Genomic DNA, 19,335 nt, shown 5'->3' on the forward strand with positions numbered 1-19,335 from the left:
GTCCATCTGGCTCCCATGCTTGTCCTGTCCTCAAGCAGGGCCCTGAGAGGTCCTCCTGAAATGTAAACTATCACCAGGCTCATCTTTTGTTGAAATCCTTACTCAGTTTTTCCCCACCTGGAGGGTCAATCCCCTTCTCTCCGGCTGATGGGAAAATTCTTCCCCTTTTCAGGCTGCGATGCTGGGCTTCTGGGCAATTACAGGTTTGGCCACTGGAGGGCGAGCTGCGCACACAGGTTGTTAGGAGGTCTGGGTTCTCGTTCTCAGAGGTCCTCATTCTCAGAGGTGCTGAGATCAACTCTTAAATTCCTTAAATTGAAAGGGGAGAAACGTGGGGGTCACAGTCTGGCTTCAGGAACTTGAAATCTCCAGAAATTTCATTTTATGCCTCAGTTTCAGTAGCTCAGTTGTGTCCGACTCTTTGTGACCCCATGGTCTGCAGCACGCCAGGCTTCCCTGTCCATCACCAGCTCCTGGAGCTTGCTTAAACTCACGTCCATGGAGTCGGAGATGCCATACAACCATCTCATCCTCTGTCGCCTCCTTCTCCTCCTGCCTTCATTCTTTCCCAGGATCAGGGTCTTTTCCAGTGAGTCAGTTCTTTGCATCAGGTGGCCAAAGTATTGGAGCTTCAGCTTCAGCATCAGTCCTTCCAATGAATATTCAGGACCGATTTCATTTAGGATGGACTGGTTGGATCTTCTTGCAGTCCAAGGGACTCTCAAGAGTCTTCTCCAACACCACAGTTCGAAAGCATCAGTCCTTCAGCACTCAGCCTTCTTTATGGTCCAACTCTCACATCCATACATGACTACTGGAAAAACCATAGCTTTGACTAGACGATCTGCATATTTTCTGGGAAGCATTTCCTTAATATTCTTCAGATTTTCAAAAGGGTCTTGACCTCCAAGATTCCTCTGAGCAAGAGTGAGACTCCTAAAATAAAACTAGGTTCGTGGGATATTCATGCTTCCTTAACATGAAAAGGAAAGGGCTCTGATCTTGGAGGCAGGTCACCTGCACACGAGTCCAGTTGTACCAGTTGCTGGGCAGCCTTGGGGAACTCTGTAACCTCTCTGAACCTTGAGTTTCCTGTCCTTGGCAGTGAAGATTGTTGCTCTATGAATTCCTGAGAAGCCTTATGAAGTTGGAATAGAAATGAATGTGTGAACATACAGGGTCCAGGACTGTCGTGAAAGATCTCAGATACTGAGCCTCCAGCAAGCATTTATTAGATACGTGCTGTGTGCAGAGCACTGGGTGGGCACTGAGAGGGAGTCTATCTCAAAGGGCTGTGAAGATGCATCCATTCATTCAGCTAATATTTTCTGGGTGCCAGCTGTGTATCAGATGCTTGAGGACACACATTGGGAGTTGTCTTAGGTTGGAGATGCTAACACAGAGACTCCTGGCCAAGGGGTGTCCCACGAGGGCAAACTGGGGTCCAGCAGTCAGAGAGGGTAGTTTTTTGGGGAAGACCAGCAGGCACTGGGCTTTGGGGGGGAAAGTACCCAGAAACCAGGGGGAACACAGAAATAGTCAAAAGGGATCTGTTTGGCTCTGTGAGAGCCCCAGTGTTATCTGCCTCAGAAACACAGTGGTTGGGGGCTTCCCTAGTGGTAAAATAGATAATCCTCCTACCAATGCAGGGGACACAGGTTTGATACCGGGTCGGGGAAGATTCCACATGCTGTGGGGCAGCTGGGCACACGCACATGACTACGGAGTGCATGCACTCTCGAGCCTGTGCTCTGCCAGAGAGAAGCCCTGCTCGCCTGCCACCAGAGAAGGCCGGCAAGGAAGACCCAGGGCAATCAAAAATTATGTGTGTGTGTGTGTGTGTGTAGTGGTGGACAAAGCAGGAGAGGTCCCTGTCCTTGTGGGTTTATATTCTAGTGGGGGAGACAGTGAACAAGTAAGTGAGTAAGATAACACCAGACAGGGGTAGGTGCCAGGAAAGAAGGAAAACCGGTGACATGAGGAGAGAAGTGTTTGGCGCATGTGGGGAGGGGGCAGGAGTGCTACTTAGATGAGAAGGGTGCTACTTAGATGTGCTCTGAGAAGGGCTATGTATGCTGTTTCCCAAAGGATTTGAAGGGATCAGGAAAAGAGCCCTTTAAGAACCGAGAACGGCACGTGCAAAGGTCCTGAGGTAGCAGCGTGCAGACAGGAAATGTGTGGGGCGTGGCTGGAGTGTACTCAACACACAGGCAGAGGAGGTTGTAGAACTGGGCAGGGGCTACATCCGGCAGGGCCCTGGAGTTTGGATTTTAAGGGCTGTGTAGATGCATCCACTGGGCAGCAATGTGATCGCTGACTGGCTGTGTGGGGAATTACGGTGGGGGCACAGGTGGGAGAAGAGACAGGTGGCAGGAGGCACGCTACAGTTATAAAACCTCCCTTGCCCCCGTGCTCTTGTCATGAAACCCTCAGAGCGCTCGAGGAATGGCCAGAGCAGGAGAATCAGGCCGGATTTACCAGTGGGGAAACTGAAACGCATTCCTTACTTCTCCGTCTATTTGGCTTCCTGGGTGATCCCTTGAGGGGAGGCTGTCGGCCTTTGGCTTTTCACTCTCAAGGCCTTGCCCTTTGCAGTTTGATCTTTTCTGTGTGTGTAAGCATTTGATCACGCTCTGCCTCCCTCCTTAGACGCTAAGCTCCTGAGGGCATGTACTGGGTCAGGGGTACCAGCTGTATCCCTGGAGCCTGGCACAGTGCCTGGCAGGAAAGTGGGTGAGCAAAGGCTTTGTGGAATAAGTGAACGAATGATGGGGGAGTGGTGAACGTAAGACATACGATTGGGGGAGGACAGAGTGCAGAGCCCGCGCACCCCCAGCTGCCTCGCTCTGCGCCCCTGCCTTCTCCTCTCTCCCATCCCCACCTTGTGTTCGAGCCCCAGAGCCCGCCCAGGGCTCCGCCAGATGCTGGAAGTGCAGACCTTGGCCACCAGGGGGTGCCGTGGGCCCGCCCTCTGAAGAGCAGCTCCTGGTTAGGCGTTCAAAGACCTGGGCTCAACTTGGGCCTTTCTGGCAGTCTAGGGGGACCTATGGCACCCCACTCCAGTACTCTTGCCTAGGAAATCCCATGGATGGAGGAGCCTGGTAGGCTGCAGTCCGTGGGGTCGCTAAGGGTCGGACACGACTGAGCGACTTCACTTTCACTTTTCACTTTCACACATTGGAGAAGGAAATGGCAACCCACTCCAGTGTTCTTGCCTGGAGAATCCCAGGGACGGGGGAGCCTGGTGGGCTGCCATTTACGGGGTCGCACAGAATCGGACACGACTGAAGTGACTTAGCAGCAGCAGCAGCAGAGGGGCCTGAGCCACGTCTATTTTTTTTTTTTTTCATTCAAGAGTGAAAAAAAAATAGAAGATCGACAGATCAGCGCTGCATAACCTGTGCTCCTTGTGTTTCTCCATTGTACATATTAAGAGTTTCCGCACATAAAAAATGCTCTGCAGTATTCTCCTGTGAAGTTACAGGGTCTGTAAAGTTATTAATTCGCAGTGTCTGCAGAGGGCCGGATTGATTGGCTAATGGTAATAACTGATTCTTTCAATCTGGTGGCTGGGTTCCAGGACAGTGCCTTCAACCTGTTCTGGAGAGTGGCTCCTGGTGGCTCCAGGCCTCATGGCTGACAACCTCCCCCACCCCCGCCACCCCCCAGAGATGGGCCTGAGCCTCATCAAATTCGCAGATGCTGAGGACTCGTGGCCCAGAGCTGGGCTCTGGTCAGTCAGGCCAGAGTCAGGCTCTGGTGGACTGGTTTCCTCTCCTAAAACAGGTTGTTGCTAACATTAGCTGAATGCTTCCTGTGTGCCATGCGCTGTTTTAAACTCTTCATGGGAGGGCATTTCATTTTCCTCATAACGCAGGTGAACCTTCTTATCATCACCATCTTTTTACAGATGAGGAGACAGGTGCAGAGAGGAAAAGTAAGTAAACATTCAAGGTGTTATGGCTGGGAAGTGTCAGAGTCCAGATTTTAAGCTCAGCAGCTGGGTCCAGGGCATGTGTGCTCATCTGTCACCCGGGGCATCTCCTTGTGGTCCAGTTAACCAGGACTCATGACTGTTGTTGTTTGTCAGAGACTCCTACTCTCTTTTATAATTAAAAATATATATATATATATTTGGTGGTACCATGTGGCATGCAGGATTTTAGTTCTCTGCTGCTGCTGCTAAGTCACTTCAGTCGTGTCCGATTCTGTGCGACCCCACTGACAGCAGCCCACTAGGCTCTCCTGTCCATGGGATTCTCCAGGCAAGAACACTGGAGTGGGTTGCCATTTCCTTCTCCAATGTGTGAAAGTGAAAAGTGAAAGTGAAGTCGCTCAGTTGTGTCCAACCCTTAGCGACCCCATGGACTGCAGCCTACCAGGCTCCTCCATCCATGGGATTTTCTAGACAAGAGTACTGTGGCTTGCCATTGCCTTCTCCGTTAGTTCTCTGAGTAGGGATCAAACCTGGGAACCCTGCATTGGAAGATCAGTCTTAATCACTGGACCACCAGGAAAATACTGCCCCTCCTATGCCCCACCTTTAAAGGTATGAAAGTGAACTTGAAAGTGTTAGTCGCTCAGTTGGGTTCAACTCTTTGCGACCCCAGGGACTGTAGCCTGCCAGGCCCCTCTGTCTATGGAATCCTCCAGGCAAGAATACTGAAGCGGGTAACCATTCCCTTCTCCAGGGGATCTTCCTGACCCAGTGATTGACTCCAGGTGTCCAACATTGTGAGCAGATTCTTTACCATCTGAGCCACCAGGGAAGCCCCTTTTAAAGGTGGAAAACTCAGCAGTGGCCACAGGACTGGAAGAGGTCAGTCTTCATTCCAATCCCAAAGAAAGGCAATGCCAAAGAATGCTCAAACTACCGCACAATTGCACTCATCTCACACGCTAGTAAAGTCATGCTCAAAATTCTCCAAGCCAGGCTTCAGCAGTATATAAACCGTGAACTCCCAGATGTTCAAGCAGGTTTTAGAAAAGGCAGAGGCACCAGAGATCAAATTGCCAACATCCGCTGGATCATGGAGAAAGCAAGAGAGTTTCAGAAAAACATCTATTTCTGCTTTATTGACTATGCCAAAGCCTTTGACTGTGTCGATCACAATAAACTGTGGAACATTCTGAAAGAGATGGGAATCCCAGACCACCTGACCTGCCTCTTGAGAAACCTGTATGCAGGTCAGGAAGCAACTGTTAGAACTGGACATGGAACAACAGACTGGTTCCAAATAGGAAAAGGTGTACGTCAAGGTTGTATATTGTCACCTTGCTTATTTAACTTATATGCAGAGTACATCATGAGGAACGCTGGGCTGGAAGAAGCACAAGCTGGAATCAAGATTGCCGGGAGAAATATCAATAACCTCAGATATGCAGATGACACTACCCTTATGGCAGAAAGTGAAGAGGAACTCAAAAGCCTCTTGATGAAAGTGAAAGAGGAGAGTGAAAAGGTTGGCTTGAAGCTCAACATTCAGAAAACAAAGATCATGGCATCTGGTCCCATCACTTCATGGGAAATAGATGGAAAAACAGCGGAAACAGTGTCAGACTTTGTTTTTTTGGGCTCCAAAAAATCACTGCAGATGCTGATTGCAGCCATGAAATTAAAAGACGCTTGCTCCTTGGAAGGAAAGTTATGACCAACCTTGATAGTATATTAAAAAGCAGAGACATTACTTTGCCAACAAAGGTCCGTCTAGTCAAGGCAATGGTTTTTCCCGTGGTCATGTATGGATGTGAGAGTTGGACTGTGAAGAAGGCTGACCGCCGAAGAATCGATGCTTTTGAACTGTGGTGTTGGAGAAGACTCTTGAGAGTCCCTTATACTGCAAGGAGATCCAACCAGTCCATTCTGGAGGAGATCAATCCTGGATGTTCATTGGAGGGACTGATGCTAAAGCTGAAACTGCAATACTTTGGCTACCTCATGCGACGAGTTGACTCACTGGAAAAGACTCTGATGCTGGGAAAGGTTGGGGGCGGGAGGAGAAGGGGATGACGGAGAATGAGATGGCTGGATGGCATCACCGACTCTGTGGACATGAGTTTGAGTGAACTCCGGGAGTTGGTGATGGACAGGGAGGCCTGGCGTGCTGTGATTCATGGGGTCGCGGAGAGTCGGACACGACTGAGCGACTGAACTGAACTGAACATCTTTATTTAATTTATTTTTTTGGTCACACTGTGTGGCATGTGGAACTTCCCTGAGCAGGGATTGAACCTGGGTCCCCTACATTGGAAGTGTGTAGTCTTAACCACTGGACCATCAGGGAAGTCCAGAGACTCCTGCTGTCTTGTATCCTTTCTGGAAATCATGCTAGGGAAACCAGCTTTGAGGACCATCACTTTCAAGTAAATATACAGATGGGTCCTGATTCTGGAGCATCTGAGATTGAAAAGTTCGTTTACTCCCAACTCAATCCCAGCTCCATCCAAAAAGAGGCCCCACACACCAGCACGTGCCCTGCAATGCCAGAAAAGCCCTTAGCGGGGGAACATCTAGGCTCGTTCCAGAGAGGTCAAGAATGGGAGGGAAGGAGAAGGGTAATAATAAACATTGCTAAAAATAGTGCTTGGCTCTCTCGCACCCACAGCAAGACTGCAAAGGGAGGGCAGAGGAGACTGGAGGAAGCCGCCCAGGACTTCTGCCAGAGGGAGGGCTAAGGGTCACTGCTTCGGTGGGGGCTCTTTCTCAGACTGTTCTCTCCCAGGGCTCGGGTGCCAGCTTCTGAGGGTTCCAGGCCTGGCATGCCTCCCCAGAGTGTGAAGGCCAAGTGGCCATGTCTTGGAGTCTGGAGTCGTGAATGTTTCCAGATCTCACAGTCACTTTTGCCATGAGGCCTGGGCCACAGCAAACTTGACAACATCCAGAGGTCCTCAGCTGAAGATGAAGGGGGTCCTTTGAGATGGAGACGTTTGTTTTCAACTTTAGGTGACAGATGTTTGAGCAACATCAGTCACGATGCACATTTCTGCATACTGACTCTCATCCACCCCCTCAACTTCCATGATGAAATGGGACTTCCGCTCCCCCAGGGAAGACATCTCAGCAGATGGGCTGGAACAATGTGGTGTGGAAGGCATCCTTGTGCTGGCCCGGCATGTGGCAGGCTCTCAGAACTGTGGAACGTTGTTCTGGTCTCTGGGATCTTCCCTCTGTGCCCATGGCCCGCCCCATCTGCTCTTCCCTGGGCTGCTGGAATTTCTTCCATTTTAGGGGACAGGAACTCCCAGAGGAGACACTAAGAGTCTCTGGTTACAGGGTGGTGACCCAGCCCCTGTGGTCTCTGCCTGTGGCAGCTGCAACTGTTTGGGGGAAGGACATGGTTTCTTCCATGATATCAGACCTAGAGACTAGGCAGCCAGTGGGGTCTGGAAGCCAGAGCTGTTTGCAGAAGAGGCCACGGCATGTTGTGTTTCGCAGGCAAGTCACTTTGACCCCTTGGTGCCCCTGCCCTCCTCTCTCCAAAAGACACTCCAATTCCTGTTGCATTGATTTCGTAGGTCCTCATGATGATCACCGGAGAAGGCAATGGCACCCCACTCCAGTACTCTTGCCTGGAGAATCCCATGGACGGAGGAGCCTGGTGGGCTGCAGTCCATGGGGTCGCTAAGAGTCGGACATGACTGAGCGACTTCACTTTCACTTTTCACTTTCATGCATTGGAGAAGGAAATGGCAACCCACTCCAGTGTTCTTGCCTGGAGAATCCCAGGGACGGGGGAGCCTGGTGGGCTGCCATCTATGGGGTCACACAGAGTCGGACACGACTGAAGCGACTTAGCAGCAGCAGCATGATGATCACACAGAGGACTTTTCTTTCTTTCTTTGGCTGCACTACACGCCATACCAGATCTTAGTGCCCTGATCAGAGGTTGAACCCTTGCCCCCTGCAGAAGAAGCACATCTTAACCACTAGACCTCCAGGGAAGTCCTGAAAAGACTTTCAAATGTGTCACAAAGTACTCTTGGATCAAACATTCGGAATGCAGTTTACCTAAGTATCTATAAGGTCTAGTAGAGGTGAGCTGTAAAACCATACATCATTAGGAGGTGTTGCTGTCACGCCTGGCATGGGCATTCTCACAGGTGAATCACTGGATGGATATCTGTTGTGTCAAACTAGCTTCTTTAAATGGTATATGTAGACCAGTGTTAATCATTCAGTCGTGTCTGACTCTTTGGGACCCTGTGGACTGTAGCCTGTCAGACTCTTCTGTCCATGGAATTCTCAAGGCAAGACTACTGGACTGGATAGCTGCTCCCTTTCCCAGGGGATCTTCCCGACCGAGGGGCTGAACCCAGGTGTCCTGCATCGCAGGCAGATTCTTTACTGTCTGAGCCACCAGGGGCAAGTTCAAATGCCCACAGAACCAGGAAGCAACGTTAATATGCCTAGAAGGCCTGGTGTTAGGTCTCTGAGTGGTAGGGTAGGTAGTGGGAGAAGGTTTTATCTGTGGCAAGAGAGCTTAACAAGAGAGCTAGTGGGTATATGCATTCCGAAAGTGACACCTTCTCAACACTTTTTAAAGGTACACAGATGACACCGTTGTTGCTAAGACTTTGATGAAATTATGTTAAAGTGTGAAAGTGAGGCTGTTACACCTGTAGTTAAAGAGAACGTCATTTTGTGTCTGGGGTTCTGGGTTATTTGACACCCTGCCTTCCAGACTCCAGTCCAAGCTGCCTGTCTGTCATCTGAGAACCTAGCTTTGTCTTCAGTCACGCTGATGGCTGCCTGATCTGATGGGAATGCAGGCTCTTGTTTGTTGCCAGGTCTTTCAGTGTTTTTTTTTTCAAGTTTCAAGAGAATTTTTTAAAAAGTGAAGTCTCCTGATTTTTAATTATTGGCAACATATTCCAATTACATAAAATACTGTGTGGGCCGAAGCAAACATGTTTTGAATAGGACTTGGTCTATTTGTTTTTGCTCAGTATTTGCCTTTGCTTGTTAGTTGTGTAATTTAAGTATAAGCGACTGTGGTGATATGCCCCTTTCTGGAGGTGTGTAGAGGGGTGTCTTGTGTGTTCGCACTAAATCATTCAGTCGTGCCCAACTCTTTGCCACCCCATGGACTGTAGCCCTCCAGGATCCTCTGTCCATGGGATTCTCCAGGCAAGAATACTGGAGTGGGCTGCCATTTCCTTCTCCAAGGGATTTTCCTGACCTAGGGATCAAACCTGGTCACCTGCATTGCAGGTGGATTCTTTACTGTGTGAACCACCAGGGAAGCCCCTTAGAAAGATGTCTTGTATCAACCTAAGTCCCTGAACATGTTTTTTAACTTTTAATTTTGGCCACACCAAGTAGCTTGTAAGATCTTAGTTCCCCAACCAGGGATTGAACCCAGGCGCATGGCAGTGAAAGCCTGGAATCCTAACCAGTAGGCCACCAGGGAACTCCCAGAATGTGTTTGTCTTATGTACGAATTTATGGTTGAACAGGTCATACTTCAGGGTTTATAAGTGGTAATGACTGAGATACTAGTTTCCAGAGTTAGATAGAACTGGGTGTAAATCCCAGATCTGCTATTTCTTAGCTTTGTGATCTCAGGCAAGTCACTTAGCTTCTCTGAGCCTTGATAGCCTCATCTATAAAACCGGAGATAACAAAAATACGACTGTGGTAGCCATTAGTGGTCTGCACACCAGGTCTTTTTAACTTTCACCTTCTGGGCATTTTGGATGGAAGATATTTCCTGACCCCCACGTGGTTGGTTGGAGTCACTCTGGCCAATGAGATGAGGGTAGAGTATCACTCGTATCACTTCTTGGGCCGCAGCATTTAATTGCAGGGGTGAGAATCTCCCTTTTCTCTCAGAGAGGTCACTTAACCTCTCTGAGGCTGTCTACTCTCTGGTGACAGGCAATATCTGAGATTTTGGGTGCTCCATCAGCTCGGGTCCCAGAATGAAGACTCCGCAAAATATGGCCCCATGTTGACTTCTATAACGTGAGCAAGAAATAAACCTTTGTTATTTTAAACCTTGTTATTTTACTGGGATCTAGGGGGTTGTTTGTTACTGCACCATAACCTAAACCATCCTGACTGATACAAACCACCTCCCAGGGAATGTAGTGAGGATTGAATGAAACGAAGCATTGAGGGGACTTAACAGTATCTGGTACAGAATGAGGGCTCCATGAAAGATAGATTCCTCCTAGGTCATTCAACAAATATTGACTGAGGGCCTACACCTTGCCAGGCCCTGGGAGACAGAGCAGTAAACAAAACAGACCAGAATGCTCGACCCACCAAGCTTCCATTCTGGTGACCTGGTGGCTGTTTCCTCTCTCAACTGGGTGCATGAGTTAAATGGGATCATTTGTTCTGTTCTGGGCCCAAGGTGGACCGAAAGCGAGCCTGCAGATACCGTTGGTGGCAGGCAAACAGGGACGGGGGAAGATACTGTTGGTGGCAGGCAAACTCTCTGTTTGGAGGAGGTAGCAGGCAGGTTGTGGCAATCACGAATGTTTCAGGCCAGGCCAGCCCAGCCTGCCCACGGTGACGTCAGTAACAGCCAGGCCTTGGGCAGAGGTCAGTATTGACTTTCCCTGGGGAGCAGGAGACACAGAGCTGGTACAAGACACATCCGCACCAGGTTGAGGAGGAAGGCACCGCACATCTTAGAAAACCTGAACGTGTAAAAGCTTTCTGTTCAAGCTCCGCCTGCTTCGACACCTAAACCAGGAAGTGGGTTAAAAGAGCCTGCAGGGAGTTTCTAAAAGGACACTATTTTTTTTTTTTTTTAACCACAGTCCTAGTTCCCTGACCAGGGATTGAACCTGGGCCCCCTGTAATGGAAGGGCAGAGTCCCAACAACTGGACCACTAGGGAATTCCCATCAAGTGCCTTTTCATGTGCTTGGCTTTCTTTCCTGTTGGCTCAGACGGTAAAGAATCTGCCTGCAATGCAGGAGACCTGGGTTCGATCCCTGTGTTGGGAAGATCCCCTGGAGATAGGGCATGGCAACCCACTCCAGTATTCTTGCCTAGAGAATCCTTATGGACAGAGGAGCCTGATGGGCTACAGTCCATGGGGTTGCACAGAGTTGGACACAACTGAGTGACTAAGCATAGCAGAGTGCTTGCCTTATCTTATGCTTTCAGTCCCTACAAATTTCTCCTACAAGGAGAAATTCACGCCAGATTACAAGTGAGGAAACCACGACTCCGAGAGGTTGAGTAAGCAGGCAAAGGCTGCACAGCGAGGCAAAGGGCAGGTGGTACCCAAACCCAGGTCTTCTGACCCCAGTTCCTATGCTAACCTCTCAGGATATTCTTGGGAACGAGAGGAAAATACAGACAAGACAGTCTTGGGCCCCCTTCTCCAGGAGAATCCAGCCAAGGCCATCTTTTATTGTTCTTTTTGGTTTTGATAATTTTTGCCCTGATGACTGAGAACCACTGTGATGGGCCTTGCCAAGTGCTCCATCTGGACTCCCTCTCCACGCTCACAAGGCTCCACAGGGGCCCATTATACAGATGGAGACGCTGAGGCTCAGGGACCTGATTTCGCCACGTGGACAGCTGGCCTAGGCTGTCTGTGGAAATGATTTGGCGCAGAGCTCTGGGGGCAAAGGGAGGAGTCAGGGGCAGGTGAAGGGTCCGCAAGCTTCAGGTGCATATCCCCTGGAGCCTGTTGGCCAGGAGCCACCGTGGCTGTGTCTCTGGCTGTGACCCCGAGCAGGGTGAATTCTAGGATAACTCCAGGCGGGCGTGACATCATCTCCCAAAGGAGAGGAATGGCTGTGGACCAGACCAGAGGGTGCAAACCAGTGGCCTATAGACTTGTTGACTTTGGCTTACACAGTGTTTGAAGGGGGAAGAAAAACCTGAATTAGTGGCCAATATTGAAAAATCAAAGGATTTCATGGAAAAATCTGTACTTCAGCTACTTTCGCAAAAATCTGAGCATCTGGCCACACTGAGCCCTCATGCCTGCCTGGCAGCTGTCCCCACCCCCTCCCCCGGGTGGTGGCTGTTCCGAGCAGGGACACACATTCTCCGCATCACTGCCCAGGTCAGCCACGCTCGATAAATGCTGACGTGCCCTGGTGGCATCTGAGCCGGCAACCTTGCTCTGAACCTGAACTCCTGGAACAGACTTCGTGAAGCTGGTCGAGGGTTGTCCAGAACTCCGGACCACATTCTGAGGAGCCCATCAGTGGTGCGTGGACCCACAGCCTGGCAGTCCCTCATTTCCACTCTGCTGCCACCTTGCAAGTGACCCCTTGACGCTCCAGGTTTTCTCTCGAGAAGCAGCGTGGAACAGCAGGAAGCAAACCAAATGGAGATGGGGGATGGTAGCAATGAAGACTGTGCCCCCTCCCCTGGTCACTGATGTCCACATCCTTATTCCTAGAGCCTGGCTTGGTCAGTCTCCTGCCTCCAGGCATAACATTTCTTCCCTAGCCCCTTCCCCTATTATTCTGGCAATGGTTTCCCACCGGTGCCCACCCCTGGGTACCTCAGTACCCTTGCCCAGCATTGCCCACATCTCTGTCCATACTTCCTTTGATTAAAATCCCTTAAGCCACTGGACTTGGATTCTATTTCCTTACATCTAAGGGCTATCTCGGGCTTCCCTGGTAACTCAGCTGGTAAAGAATCAGCCTGCAAGGCAGGAGACCTTGGGCCAGGAAGATCCCCTGGTGAAGGGATAGGCTACCCACTCCAGTATTCTTGGGCTTCCCTGGTGGCTTAATGGAGAAGAATCCACCTGCAATGTGGGAGAGCTGGATTCGATCCCTGGATTGGGAAGATCCCCTGGAGAAGAGCATGGCAACCTACGCCAGTATTCTTGCTGTGGACAGAGGAACCTGGTGGGCTATAGTCCGTGGGGTCACGAAGAGTTGGATATGACAGCGACTAAGCACAGCACACAGCAAGGGCTATCCAGCTCATTCCCGGGGCAACCTCATGGGGCAGGTTTATGAGCCCATTTTACAGACGTGGAAACAAAGGCCCTGAGAGGTCGAGTTGCTCACGTAACATGACCAGCTGGCAAAGGATGAGGCCAGGTTCTGAGCCCAGGCCACCCTCTTTCCTGACCCCTTCATCTCCCTAACTGCTATTGTGACTGGGCAGCCCACCCTGGGAACTCTACTTCCTGGTCCGTAAAATAAAGAGGAAGGATAATAATCTCAAAGGGCAGATGGGAAAACCTGAGACAGGGTTGGTTTTTGTGGTTATACTCCAGGATAGGCTTTTTTTGGGTGTGCCATGAAGCAAGCAGGATTTTAGTTCCCCGGCCAGGGATCGAAACTGTGCCCCCTGCAGTGGAAGGGTAGGGGCCCAACCACTGGACCGCCAGGGAACAACCACCAAGTGCCTTTTAATTTACTTGTTTTATCTTATGCTCATCTGTTCCTACAAATTCTTCCTACAAGGAGGAATACACCCTAGACTACAGATGAAGAAACCGAGGCTCAGAGAGTCGTTGAGTGAGCTGGCAAAAGCTGCGCAGCGAGTCTTAACCACTGGACCGCTAGGGAAGTCCCCAGATAGGCTTTCACTGTAGGTTGTAATCCATTCTTTTGCTGGCTACCCCTGGATGTTTAAGCTACATATCTGTATATCTCCTTTGCAAATTGGGCAGCTATGCAGTATTTCTAGATTCTTCTCAACCACATCGAGGCCTTTTGCCTTCTCCAACAAACTCACCAACCCCTTCCCCTCTCACAAGCATCACTGTTGACCTTTGGGCTGGATGATTCCTTGTGGTGGGGGCCATTCTGGTCACTGGAGGACATTTGGCAGCATCCTTGGCCTCTGCTCGCTAGATGCCAGTAGTGTCCAACCCTTAGTTTCCAGACTGTGCCAAACGACCCCCGACCCAGAGCGGGGGAGCTAAATCATTTCTGATTGAGAGCCACTGATTTAGACTTTGAGTATTCACCGGTTTGGGTTTGGAGCACTGAGGCTTTCAAAGCGTGAATTCAGTTGGCCCCTCTTGCTCCCAAAGTGTCAGGTTCGCATAAATGTTAATGTTATGACTCTGACTTTTGGTTGACCCCTCTCCACTGTCCACTAGTTCCAAAAGGGTGTCCAGATCGCTTTCCCGAGCCATCTCAAAGCCTCTGCTTGCCCTGTCCCCAAGCAACCCCTCCCCCCCAGAACCCTGTTCACTCTGAACTTTGGCAGATGTTTCTTCCGCTCTTGAGGACCCAGAGGAGTTGCAAAATGGGATTTCCTCCAGAAGCTCTTCCCTCGACCTCCCTGCCCCTGAACGGAATTAATTTCCTGGGGAAAAAAAAAAAAGCACTGCCTGTCTCCTTTATGTGACATAGCAAATCGTTTTGCAGGACTAGAGTTGAAGGCTTATTAATTGTGATGGGGTGAAGCGCCCTCTGATTTGGGGGGATGGAGATGGATGGGAGGGGGAGGTGGGGGGAGGTGAAAGCCCAGCTGATGCCCTGAAATCGTCACCTCCCTGCCACCTGCCGCCACCCTGGGAGCTTTGTCATTGACGAGGCAGGACACACACAGAGCCCCCATATCCATTTGTCTCTCCTCATTTGCAAGAGCTGAATGAAATCCTTCAGCGTTTCCCCGACAGGAGAATGCGGCAACTCCAAACGAGCTATTTATGGGCCATTTTTTTCAGCATTACTTGCATATTATAATTAAGAGATAATGTCAGTGGAATAGAACATTGTCATCGGGTAATGGTCTCCTGCTGCTTCCGAAATGTCAAGGCAAAGTCACAGCATTTATCAAAAATAAATGTTGGCGGGAAGACGCGACGTTTGTTTTCACAGCAGGGACATTAATCCTGGGACCACGAGAGGGTAACGTCTTTATTTCTTTTCTCCCACGTTGATGGATGCCAGCGGATGGTGCTGTTTGACGGAGGTGGGATCTTGCCGGTACAGGGGGGAGGCCAGCTGGGGCAGGGGTGCCTGTGGCGGGGCCAGGTGGCCACGTTGGGGTGGGGTTGGCGGGAGGCTTCTGGCTGCTCTGTCTCTGCCCAGAACCAGCCAATTCACTCCCCAAGGATGCACTGGAGGTGGCCTGTGGGGGTGTCCTGGCTCCCGATTGGACCGGGTGTCTCCTGCAGCTGGTGGTGGCTTGCTGATTGGGTGGGGAGAGGGCGGACATTTGGCAGAAGGCCCCTTCTCTGACTCCGCATCGTCCCTGGGGACAACCTCAGTTTCTGCATCGTGTTTACCCCAGAGGGAGCCAGCCTGGGCAATGGGCAGCTAAAACAGCTGACCGCTGGCGACTCCTGATGATCCGAGCACCGTCTGCACCACATTTTGGCACAGGGACCTCTGACTCTCCAGGCAGCCTTCACGGCCGGGCTTAATTGCATGTTGAACGTCCCTTCCACACCGCTGCCTGAGTGATCTTGCTCACGTGCACTTCTGATCACGCAGCAATATGGCTGAAATCCCCACCCCACTACCCCAGCCACCACCACCCTGCCCCAGGCCCTCAGGATAAACTCCCTGCTTAGAAATGGCTCCAGCACAACTTTCTCAGCATTCCTGCCTTTCTCCTAAGCAGCCAGGCTCTGTCTCTGCAACCAGCCCAGGCCTTTACTCTTGTTCCTTCTGCCTGGGACACCCTTCTCTGCTCCTGCCTTCACATAACCCTCACCTGGCCATCTCCTACTTCTTCAGGCCTCCATTTCAACAACTCCTCTTCCAGGAAGCCTTCCCTGACCTCCCAAGCCTGAGATATGTGCCCTTCTCATGTGCTTCTCCCACAGTCCCTATTCTTAGGCCCTTTACAGCACTTAATTACACCACTGTAAGCACTTTGGCCACCTGATGCGAAGAGCCAACTCATTGGAAAAGACCCTGATGCTGGGAAAGATTGAGGGCAGGAGGAGAAGGGGGCGACAGAGAAGGAGATGATTGGATGGCATCACTGACTCAGTGGACAAGAGTTTCAGCAAACTCCAGGAGACAGTGAAGGACAGGGAAGCCCGGCGTGCTGAGTCCGTGGCGTTGCAAAGATTCAGACACGACTTACTGCATAACAACAATGAAGGTCTTGGGTTATAGTCTGTCTCCCCTCTCTCAACTGTGTTCTCCAAGAGGACCTTGCCAGCTGTTCTGTCACCAGATACAGAACAGGGGCTTAGGACTTACGTGTTGGAGCTGCTGAATAAATGACTGAAGGGCTAGAGGCCTTTTACATGAGTTTGTATCAGTCATCTGTTGGCAAAATAATGCATAACAAATTGCCCCCAAAATGGATGACCTTCATCAATAAGAATTTATGCGGCTCATGAGTCTCCAGGTCAGAGGCTGGGGCTAGAATTGGCTGGGGCGGGGGCGTGGTTCTTCTGGCTCAGCTGGGCTCAGACACACATCTAGGGGCCAATGGCTATTGGCTGATCTTGGGGAGCCTCAGCTGGGATTGTGGGGCGAGCTCTGTTTCACATGTGTCTCCTTCAGAAGGCTAGCCCAGGCGTGACCCACGGTGAGGACAGAGGGGCAGGAGGGCAAGCAGGAAATTGTTCATCTCGCAAAACTGGAACTCTGTACCCAATCAACATGGCTTCCCCTTCCTGTTCCTTCAGGCCCTGGCAACCACTCTTTTATTTTCTGTCTCTATGAATCTGACTCCTCCAGGGCCTCACAGGAGTGGAATTATCTTTTGGGGATTGGCTTATATTATTTCACTTAGGATAATGTCCTCAAGTTTTATCCATTCTCTAGTGTTGACAGCATTTTCTCCCCCTTTTAAGGCTGAATAATATTCCACTGTATGGATAGACCACATTTTGTTTATCCACTCATCCACTGATGGAGATTTGGATTGCTTCCACCTTTTGGCAATTGTGAATAATGCTGCCAGGACCATGGGTGTGTAGTTATTTTTCAAAACCCTGCTTTCAGTCTTTTTGGGTATACAGTTGACCATTGAACAATGTGGGGGTTAGAGGGGTGGACCCCTACTCCCAATCTTAAATCTTAGTATAACTTTGTAGTCAGTCCTCTGTATCTAAGATTCAAACCTGTGTCCATGGATTCAATCAACCTCAGACTGAATAACCTTGTAATACATGGTGCGTGTGTTGTGTGCTAAGTCGCTTCCGTTGTGTCTGACTGTTTGCAACCCTATGGACCGTAGCCCGCCAGGGTCCTCTGTCCATGGGATTCTCCAGGCAGGAATATTGGAGTGGTTGCCATGCCCTCCTCAAGGAGATCTTCCCGACCCAGGGATCGAACCTGCATCTCTTATGTCTCCTGCATTGGCAGGTGGGATCTTTACCACTAGCACCACCTGGGAAGCCCAGTATACATGATACATTTATTGAAAAAAAAAAATAGGCATATAAATGGACTTGTGTATTTCAAACCCATGTCGTTCAAGGTCAACTACCCAGAAGTGGGATGGCTGGATCACAAGTAGTGTGACTTCTAAAATTATTTATTTATTTATTTTGGCCACATTTCATGGCATGTGGGATCTTAGTTCCCCGACCAGGGATCAAACCCCTCACTCCCTACATTGGCAGCGTGGAGTCTCAACCACTGGACCACCAGGGAAGTCCCACAAGTGGTATGACTTTTAGCCTGGTGGGCAAAGCCTTTGGGAACAGAGATGCACACGTTTACAGAGCAGCAGTTGACTGGACAAGCTTTGTCCTGGGGCCTGACTGTTTGGTTTGGATCTCAGCTCCGCTGCTTCCTGTGTTTTCTCAGCTGAATCACTCCTTCTGAGCCTCAGTTTCCTCCTCTGCAAAACTGGGGTAATATGAGGATCTGTTCAGAGAGCGAGATTACATGAGAAAGTATTTAGAGACGAGCCTGACACAGAGTAAATAATACCCAGATGTTGTTTCATGCAAAGTTCTTGCCCTAGATCCTGCTTTTGACTCCTCCCTGGTGGACAGCTTGTAGTGATGCTTTTCTGGGACTTCCCTGGTGGTCCAGTGGTTAAGAATCTGCCTGCCAAGGCAGGGGGCGTGGGTTCGATCCCTGGTCCGGGAAGATTCCACATGCCTCAGGGAAACTGAGCTCGTGTGCCACAACCACTGAGCCCAGGTGCTGTGGAGCCCATGCTCTGCAACAGAGAAGCCACAGCAATGAGAAGACCCCTCACCTCAACGAGAGCATAGCCTCAACTTGTCGCAGCTAGAGAAAGCTGAGCACAGCAACGAAGACCCAGAGCTGTCAAAAACAAAGTGATGGTTTTCTGCCCTTTCTGAACACAACCAGGGGTTATTGGTCCTGAGCAGACCCCAGGACCAGCTGTGTTAATTCTGGGTGACAGGCGCTGACACAGCTCCCCTCTGCTGGGGTGCTGGGCTCAGACCTGGGGGGCCGAGGGGGGCCAGTGTTGCTGCAGGGTGAGGGGTTGGGGCCTTGGGCAGGGTAGTCGTAGCGGGGAGGTTTCCTGCCAGAGCTGTTCAGCTCCCCAGTTCAGGCCTCCGTCTCCCTCTCTTCCCCTGGCGCAGATTGCAATTTGGGCCCAGCAGGAAGACAGAAATGAGCTTGCATAATAGAGGAACATTTGGTTCTTTCGGGCTGGGCCTGGAGAAGGGTTTTGTGCTGAAGTGTGCAGTGCGGGGGCAGACTGGAGACGTTGCCTGTGTGCGGGGCTCGGGGGAGCCCAGTCTGCCTGGCGGGATGGAGGTGCTGAGGGCCAGATGGACGTGAGGGGCGGATAGCTGCCCCAGGAGAGGGCAGACCTGGAGTGGGCAGAGGGTCCTTGACTTTGCTATTTCCAGCTGACAGGAGGGAGGGCTGGAGGGAAACCACACAGGGAGGCACCGTGGCCTCAGGGGCTCTGGGCCAAGCATGTGGCCACAGCGGGCTGTCTCTCTTGGGGCCGTTTGGGCCACTTCCTTCTCACCCCAGAGAGATCTGTGTTCTCAGCGCAGAGCTGAACCTGAACTTCCCGATCTAAGGGGGAGGGGCCTCTCCAGGACCACCAGGGCAGCCTGAGAGGCACAGACTAACCAAGGGTGGGTGTGACGCCCCCACCCATAATTGGACCCCTGACTCTGTTGTTTATCAGGGGAACAGAGATGGGACAGTTACCCCTGTTCCCTGAGGAGATTCAGCATGCAGGTGGAGTGAGAATCACCACTCTGGGCGGCTCTTTTTTTTTGGCTGTGCTGTGTCTTTGTTGCAGCATTTGGGCTCTCTAGTTGCAGCACACAGGCCCAGTAGTCAACGGCAGGCCTATGGTCTTAGTTGCCCTGGGGCATGCGGGGTCTTAGTTCTCCGACCAGGGATCGAACCCATGTCCCCTGCATTGGAAGGCAGATTCTTAAGCACTAGACCACAAGGAAAGTCCCTGGGAGGGCTTCCATAAATCCCAGTGTTGCTTGTGCTTCTGACCTGGCTGAGTCTTTGT

General features: G+C 50.9%; 1 protein-coding gene and 1 non-coding gene across 2 annotated transcripts in view; one reads left to right on the plus strand and one right to left on the minus strand.

Moving 5' to 3' along the window:
- SCARB1 (scavenger receptor class B member 1) overlaps positions 1-19,335 on the plus strand; it is a 200,724-nt gene that overhangs the window by 102,490 nt on the left and 78,899 nt on the right. The window lies entirely within an intron of this gene.
- On the minus strand, positions 6,212-6,284 carry TRNAG-UCC (transfer RNA glycine (anticodon UCC)). The gene has a single exon. It is a non-coding gene; the product is annotated as a tRNA-Gly (tRNA).

Source organism: Moschus berezovskii, chromosome 19 (assembly GCF_049115385.1).
Source record: "Moschus berezovskii isolate FMDL1 chromosome 19, NW_MosBer_1.0, whole genome shotgun sequence".
Classification (NCBI taxonomy): domain Eukaryota; kingdom Metazoa; phylum Chordata; class Mammalia; order Artiodactyla; family Moschidae; genus Moschus; species Moschus berezovskii.